This window comes from Ictalurus furcatus, chromosome 9 (genome assembly GCF_023375685.1).
Source record: "Ictalurus furcatus strain D&B chromosome 9, Billie_1.0, whole genome shotgun sequence".
In the NCBI taxonomy this organism is placed as follows: Eukaryota; Metazoa; Chordata; class Actinopteri; order Siluriformes; family Ictaluridae; genus Ictalurus; species Ictalurus furcatus.
The window spans coordinates 29,598,514-29,606,663 of record NC_071263.1 but is presented as its reverse complement, the minus strand read 5'-3'; positions in this window follow the sequence as shown (position 1 = coordinate 29,606,663).

The following is an 8,150-nucleotide window of genomic DNA, read 5'->3' as shown; positions in this document are numbered from 1 at the left end:
ACTAATCAAGGGCTAATACAAAACAGGTGAACACAATCAAAGGAAAACCCAATGGATGGGATGGGTGGTGGGGCGGTGGAGACAGACCCAAAACAAAACCCAGAACATAATCACATGGCGTTTGTCGCTATAGGAACCGTGGGATGCCGGAGTAAACCATGACAAGGCCTAATAGCGAAAGGATGGCTCATTTTTCTGAGTCAGCAGCAGGCAATAAGTGGTTTGTTACGTTGAGGAGGTCAAATTCTGTGATATTTAGTGAAATGTCAGTAAAATGTCAGAAGTTCAGAGTAGATAACCTTTTCCAGAATTTTTGAGAGAGAAAAAATACCAATTTCGAAACATGTCAGTTAGAGTAGTCACTAGCGCATGCTTAAGATGAACCGAAACAAGCACGAGCAGAAAGGGAGGTATTAATTATATCTAGATTAAAATGGCCTGTTGTGTGAAGCAGGACTTTTGGCAGCAGTGAGGATGTCATTTCAAATGTGTCATTCATAGGCTTTGTACTTATTAGCAGTTCAATATCAGAACAAGGTTGATCCAATTAAAAGTCTCGTTGGGAGCTAATAGTCTTGGTCTTATTTTTGGTGATATTGTTTGAGAAATCTTTCTTCCTTTGCAGATTTAAAAGCCAACTGATGGACAACTCAACAGCTTTTAAATATATCATTAGTTACTTAATGGATATTCATTCATTCATTCATTTTCCGTCTGCTTTTCCAGTCCAGTCCAGACTTCTCTATCCCCATCCATATATTCCAGCTCCTCCTGGGATATTCACATATGTTCCCAAGATAACCGTGAGATCCTGGGTCTGCCCTGAGGTCTCTCTCAAATGGGCCATGCGTAATACGGCTCTTCCGAGAGATTACCATGGGGAATCCATTTCACGGCTCTCGGTTCAGAAGAGCAGCAGCTCTACTCCAAGGTTCTCCTGGGATTGAACTGCTCACCTCGTCACAATGGGTAAGCCCAGCAAGCTTACAGAGGAACCTCATTTTTGCAATCTGTATTCTCAACTTTAATCTAACGGTCACTGATTACAGCCAGTGACTATCGTTGAGGATAGGGGTATAACCTGTAAACCGAGCGCTTTTCCCAAAAACTGAGCTCCTGCTTTACCAACCATCGACCAGCACAGAGACTGTAACAGTGCTGCTGCTGACCCGATCCATTCATTAATCTCGCACTCCATTGCTTCCATCACTAGTGAATAAGATCCAAAGATGGTTAAATTCATCCACCAAGGCCAAGGTCTCTACCCTCACCGCTCTTTGTGCTCCACTTTCATTCTGCTCTCCCACCAGACGAGTAATAATGCGAGTGTCCTCGGTGTGAAACTTCACAGCAGAAAAACAAAATCAAGTGCATCACCGTGCACATCAGTGGGACCGTTAATAGTGCTGAGGAAAATTTCATGTATAAAGTAGAATGAAGTCATTAACCTGATGTAGCAGGACAGCAGACATGAATATTAAATCAGCCATGAGTAAAACTCTGCCAAAGGTCAGTACGAAGGAAGGTTCGAGAATTCTAACTTTTGGTGGGTCTATACACATGGTCAATAAAAGTGCCAGGAAGTATGGCCTACACCAGTGGTCACCAACCCTGTTCCTGGAGATCTACTGTACCTTCCTACAGGTTACAGCTCCAAACAACATCTAACACACCTGTTTTAGTTGATGAAGTACTTCTTAAGGCAGTGATTAGATGGTCAGGTGGGCATGATTATGGTTGGAGATAAAGTCTTCAGGAAGGGAGATCTCCAGGAACAGGGTTGGTGTCCACTGGTCTACACGGATGCCCTGACTATGCTGATGACATGTCTACCCCAAAAGTACTACATTCCAACAGAGAACAACTGATATTTCAAGCGCTGTTTAAGAACTATGGGATATAATGGAATCCACAGTCTGTAGGGCAGAGTGTACAAAAAAAAAACTCTGTCGTTATATTTTATTACAAATTTTATTTGATTTTTTTTTTGTTCATTTTGTTAAAATAAAGTTCATATTATTTTATTTTGTTACATGTTTTTTGTTGGTTTTCTTTATTTGTATTTGTTTTGCTCAAGGACCAAACGGTTTTTTAGCAGTTACTACGTTCGCCTCACACCTCACACTTCCAGGGTCAGGGGTTCAATTCCTGACACTGCCCTGTGTGTGGAGTTTGCATGTTCTCCCCGTGCTGCGAGGGTTTCTCCTGGAGGTTTCTCCGGTTTCCTCCCCCTGTCCAAACACATGCATGGTAGGCTGATTGGCATGTCCAAAGTGTCCGTAGTGTATGAATGGGTGTGTGTGTGTGTGTGTGATTGTGCCCTGTGATAGATTGGCACCCCGTCCAGGGTGTACCCCGCCTTGTGCCCCATGCTCCCTGGGATAGGCTCCGGGTTCCCTGCAACCCAGTAGGATAAGCGGTATAGAAGATGGATGGATGGATGTTACTTTTTCATTCATAATAATCAGTTGGTAATCAAATCTGACCACAGTCAGTCGACTCACGAAGTCCTTCAGGACTGTTTTAGCGACTCATCCAGTAGCCTTTCAGGGGTTAATTTATTGTAGAAATTAACACACCTCCAACCTAGTGACCTGTATGATGAACCGGTCATCTATTAATTGTGTTTCAGTGATTGTATTCTTGTTTTTGGTGTTGAATACTGTGACAGAAAGGTGGTGATATTTATTTAAGGTGATATTTATTTGAGGGGTTAAATAAACATCACCTCAAATAAATATCACCTTAAATAAACATCACCTCAAATAAACATCACCTATTTAAGGTGATATAGGTCTGTATCCTCTGACTCCAGCTACGTCTGGTTGCAGATCAGTAGTTTAATCCTGTTTTCTTTCTTTCCGTGCATTCTTGATGACATTTTTTCGGTATTCTTCATCCCTATAAGACGTAATATTTGCGGCGTGCAGATACAGTATATTATGTCACATAAATTATGTCCGATTACTATTCCAATAAAATGCAACATTTATGAAAATAAATAAAAACAAAGAACGTCAGATTACAGCGACGAGGTCTCACTGATTCTACACAAACTGGGGAAATGAAAAGATAATTACTTTGGGGTTTTTTTGTTTTTTTTAATATACAAGGTAAGTGAATTATAAATTCCCAACATGGGAAAATAAATAAATAATAGATCAAGCGAGCGAAGAGACAGAAGCGTGAAATCCGAGCGTAATTACAGACACTTTGGTGTCTCTCTGTCAGAAAATCCACATGAAGTGAAAGACAGATGTACGAGTCAAAATTTCGAGTCGAGATGATTTAGTTTCCCTTCAGGTTAAAACATTTATAAAATGATTTCTGACCTGTGCATAATTTTTTTTTTTTTTTTTAAAGTGCGTATTTTTTATTTTTCAGAAGAATAAAAAGTTTCTTAAGTGCATTTTCCTCTGCAATGCTGGTCTCCTGTTGTGTTCTTTTGATTTTTAACACTATGCCTCTGGAAACACTGCAAAAAAAAAAAAAAAAAAAACCTCATATATAAAAATATCAGTGTTGTCACCCTGTGTTCACACTAGCGAGCGACAAAAAACAGCAACCGGTGACCGTTCATTTTCTTTGTGCACGCTCCACACCACCACAATTTCAGAAACAGCATGACAGGCCACATTTACGCTGACGTTTTTAATGCAAATTCCAAATGACTGGTTTGAAAGATTCCTCAGACCGATTTATATTCACACACACACACACACGAGCCAGAGCCGTATCTCCCAGCGGTTCTTACCTGGTTTCTCACTGAAGATAAGCAGCGTTGTGCCTGGTCAGTAGCTGGATGGGAGACCTCCTGGGGAAAACTAATTGTGCTGCTGGAAGTGGTATTAGTGAGGCCAGCAGGGGGCACTCACCCTGTGGTCTGTGTGGGGTCCTAATGCCCCACTACAGTGATGGGGACACTATACTGTACAAACAGCACTGTATTTCTGATGAGATGTTAAACTGAGGTCCTGACTCTCATTAAAAACCCCGGGACACTTCTCGTAAAGACTAGTGTCCTGGTGAAATTCCCCCACTGGCCTTTCTCTATAATGGCCTCCTAATAATCTCCATCTCTGATTGGCTACATCACTCTCTCCTCTCCACCAATAGCTGGTGTGTGGTGGGCGTTCTGGTGCACTATGACTGCTGTCAAATCATCCAGGTGGTTGAGAGATCCCCTCCCGCCCATACAATATAAAGCGCGTTGAGTGCCTAGACAAGCGCTATATAAATCTAAGGAAAAAGGAAATATTTTTTCTCACAGCTTGAGTTCCTACCTAAAATGAGCTCCTACGTACTGCTTGACTCAGAAAGTGGAAGAATAAGCACGGTTTCATATTGTGTCATTAAATAAAAATAAAGCTTGGCAGGAAGTAGAAGAGATCGTTGGTTCCTCTGAAGTGTTTGTAGTTACATAGTCCAGTTAGCTTGCTAATCTGCTAGTAGGTAATATAAAGACTGGCATGTAACATGTAGATCAAACAAACCGATTTTCGCTTACTGTTTTATTTCATTTGTAGTGAAAAACTAGTTAGAAGATAGAAGATACATCATGGGCACAGACTCACCTGGACAGTTGAACGTTATTTATTTTCCCCCAATCTTCAACTATCCAGTGCGGACGAGTCTGTACCCATGATCTTCAGATTCCTGTTCTTGGCTGACAGGACTGAGACCAAATGAGGTCTTCTGCTGTTGTAGCCCGTCCACCTGAAGGTTCAATGTTTTGTGCATGCTGAGATGCTTTTCTGCTCACCACGGTACTAAAGAGTAATTATTTGAGTTACTGTATCCTCCGTGGGAGCTGGAACCGATCGGGCCATTTTCCTTTGACCTCTCTCACCAGCACCATTCTGTGGAAACTCTAGAGACTGATGTGTGTGTGTGTGTGTGTGTGTGTGTGTGTGTGTGTGAAGATCCCAGGTGATCAGCAGTTTCTGAAATACTCAAACCATCCCATCTGGCACCAACAACCACGCCACGGTTAAAGTCCCACTTTAGAGATGAAACTTTTACTTCATTCTGATGTTTGGTGAACTGAAGCTCTTGACCTGTATCTTCATGATTTTATGCCTTGTTCCGCTGCCTCATGATTGGCTGATTAGATAACTGCATGAACGCGCAGGTGAATTGTGTGCGTTCAGCTACATTTATCTGAACGCTTTCATTTCTCATTTCTCATCTGAGCTAATAATGCTGGACGAACGGTGCACATCCACACCACGAGCAATAACAGTAGTGCTCGGTCCATGCCCACAAGTCTACAAGCTACAGGGGCGACTTATCACTCAGACTAGAAGGATCAGTGTAACAAGCTCACCTGACAATTCCACTCCACTCCACTCAAGTAGAGCTCCACATCACCACTTCAAGTTCACCAAGTCCACCTGTAATCAGTCACTTCCTCATTCAGAGACACTCCAGTCTCCACTGGTTTTCATGATCACTTCCTGAAGTCCTGCGTTAGTTCAGGTTCTGCATTTCTGAGGTGAGTTTATTCCTCGCTTGGATTTTGGACAGCGCTTGTTATCGTTGAGGTTTTCTACCTGCTGCTTCAGATTTATCAGTTCTCGATCTCTGTGTTTTGACCCGGAATGTGTAAGATTTTCCATTGCATTTAGTCGTTGCTGTTTCCCAAAATATTAAAAAACGTGTCGCTTTACTTAAACCGTGACCCTGACCAGGCAGTTACTAAGGATGAATGAATGAATGAATGAATGAACACTGTAAATGCATTGAGTGAGTTTTATGTCTCCTGCTCATGTGGGATCCGAGTCCCAATGCACACCTCTAGTCGCAGCCAGATTGCTCAGTGAAAACTTTCTGGCAAACTTTCTAAAAAGGAATAGCGCTCCTCCTCTTCATATCTGTTTAGAACACATTATCTATTCATCCTGAATGACGTATTTGTAGCCAGTAAGCACGGCTGTCATCTGTCCTTTTGTGTCATTGTCTATACTTTTTTTGATCGGACAATGGGTCGACTGCGTAGTTTGTACCGTTCTGAATGTTTTGTTTTATATAACCACTGGTGATGTTGTTCCGCTTGTTACAAAAGTAATAAATAATCCACTTTAAGCCATTTTGTAAACAGCAACTAAGATGATTTGGACGTAGGAAAGTTCCCCTTGTATTTCTGAATGTTTTCACTCAAATGGAGTCCTGCTGGCACATTTATACCAACCGGCTCTCTTTGAAGGAAAAAAAAAAGGAGCACTTAAAAGCGGTCTGTGTGCTTTGTGGAGTGTGTTTTAGATAAACTCATTTACATGGACCCCGGTAGTCGATCAGAGATAAAATCCTGCAGCTGTTTAATTAGAGTCTGAAACTCAAAGGAGAGAAACTGTTCTGATAAATTTACCTGCAGGTTTTTATTGAAATTGCACACTAATGTGTGGCTGAAATATCACTCTGAGAGACAGCAAGACAACACATCTGTCTTATAATACACCTTTTAGAATAATTAGCACTGTTTTTAGTATTTTTTTTTAATGCTATTGGCATTTCTCGTTTATTATTATTATTATTATTATTATTATTATTATTATTATTATCATTATTATTATGGCGGCTATGGCTGGCGGTTGGGGGTTCAATTCCCACCTCTGCCCCTGTGTGGGTGGAGTTTGTATGTTCTCCCCCTACCTCAGGGGTTTCCTCCAGGTATTCCAGTTTCCTCCCTGAATCCAAACTGTCCGTAGTGTGTGAATGTGTGTGATTTTTCCCTGTCACAAGTTCCCTGGGATAGGCTCCAGGCTCCCCCACGACCCTGTGGAGGATAAGCGGTACATAAAATGGATAGATGGATGGATAGAAGGATGGTTAGATGGATGGATTATTATTGTTGCTACTATTATTATTATTATTATTATTATTATTATTATTATTATTATGGCGGCTATGTTTGGCACATTTGCCTCACATCTCCGTGGTTGAGGGTTCAATTCCCACCTCTGCCCCTGTGTGGGCGGAGTTTGCATGTTCTCCACCTACTTCGGGGGTTTCCTCCGGGTATTCCAGTTTCCTCCCTGAATCCAAACTATCCGTAGTGTGTGTGCAGTTGTTCCCTGCCCCGAGTTCCCTGGGATAGGCTCCAGGCTCCACCACGACCCTGTGGAGGATAAGCGGTACAGAAAATGGATAGATGGTTGGATGGAAGGATGGTTAGATGGATTATTATTATTATTATTATTATTATTATTATTATTATTATTATTATAATCATTTTTATTTTAGTATTATTATTTTAGTAGCAGCAGTAATAGTAATAGAAGAATTTCAGGAAAAAGTGTTATCTTCAGTGGTTCTTTAAAGCTACTTTCACATTTTGGTGCATTTTTTTTCTTTTTCTTTCTCTTTTTTTTTTTTTTTTACAGAAAAGACACTGGCTGGAGTGCTTTTTGTGCTGATGAAAAGAAGAAAAAAAAACTTGGCTTGTATGATGCACAAGGTTCTTACCAGTCCTAGCTGGTATCGACTATCTAACTAACCTCACTAGCTCTGTATATTCGATTTATTATTAGCAATGATGCAGACACAATGAAGGATGGCGGCCCTCTGGTGATGAGGAGGTTGTCCGTCTTCGGAGGCAGGAAATCAAAAGAATTCGAGCTGCTTTGTATGGATTAGCGAGGGACATCACGTCATATACTGGTGAACGTCCTACAAATACACACACTTTTATATTGGAATGTTAACATATTTTCCATTCAGTGTCGTAAATCAGGTAGCATTGCTGTCTCTCAGCTCCACGGTTCCTGGTTAGACCCTTAGCTCAGGTTAGTTTCTGTGTGGAGTTTCTGAGCATGTTCTCACCGTGTCCTCAGGGTTCTCCACTTTCCTCCAACCTTCCATAAACATGTCCGAGGATTGATTGGCTAAGCTATATTGCCCCAGGTGTGAATGAGTGTGTGTGCATGGTGTCCTGTGATGGTGTATTCCCACCTCAGGTCTAGTGTTCCTGAGATAGGCTCTGGACCCTGAGCAGGATGAAGCGCTTACTGTACAAATGATTAAATGTGATATATTTTAAATTCACTCACTAACAAGACTCATGTTTTTCAATGAGGAATTCGTCTTCCATGTTTGCTTTTCTTGCTTGAACTTGCGATCTGATTGGTCAGGACATCCAATGCACTTGACGT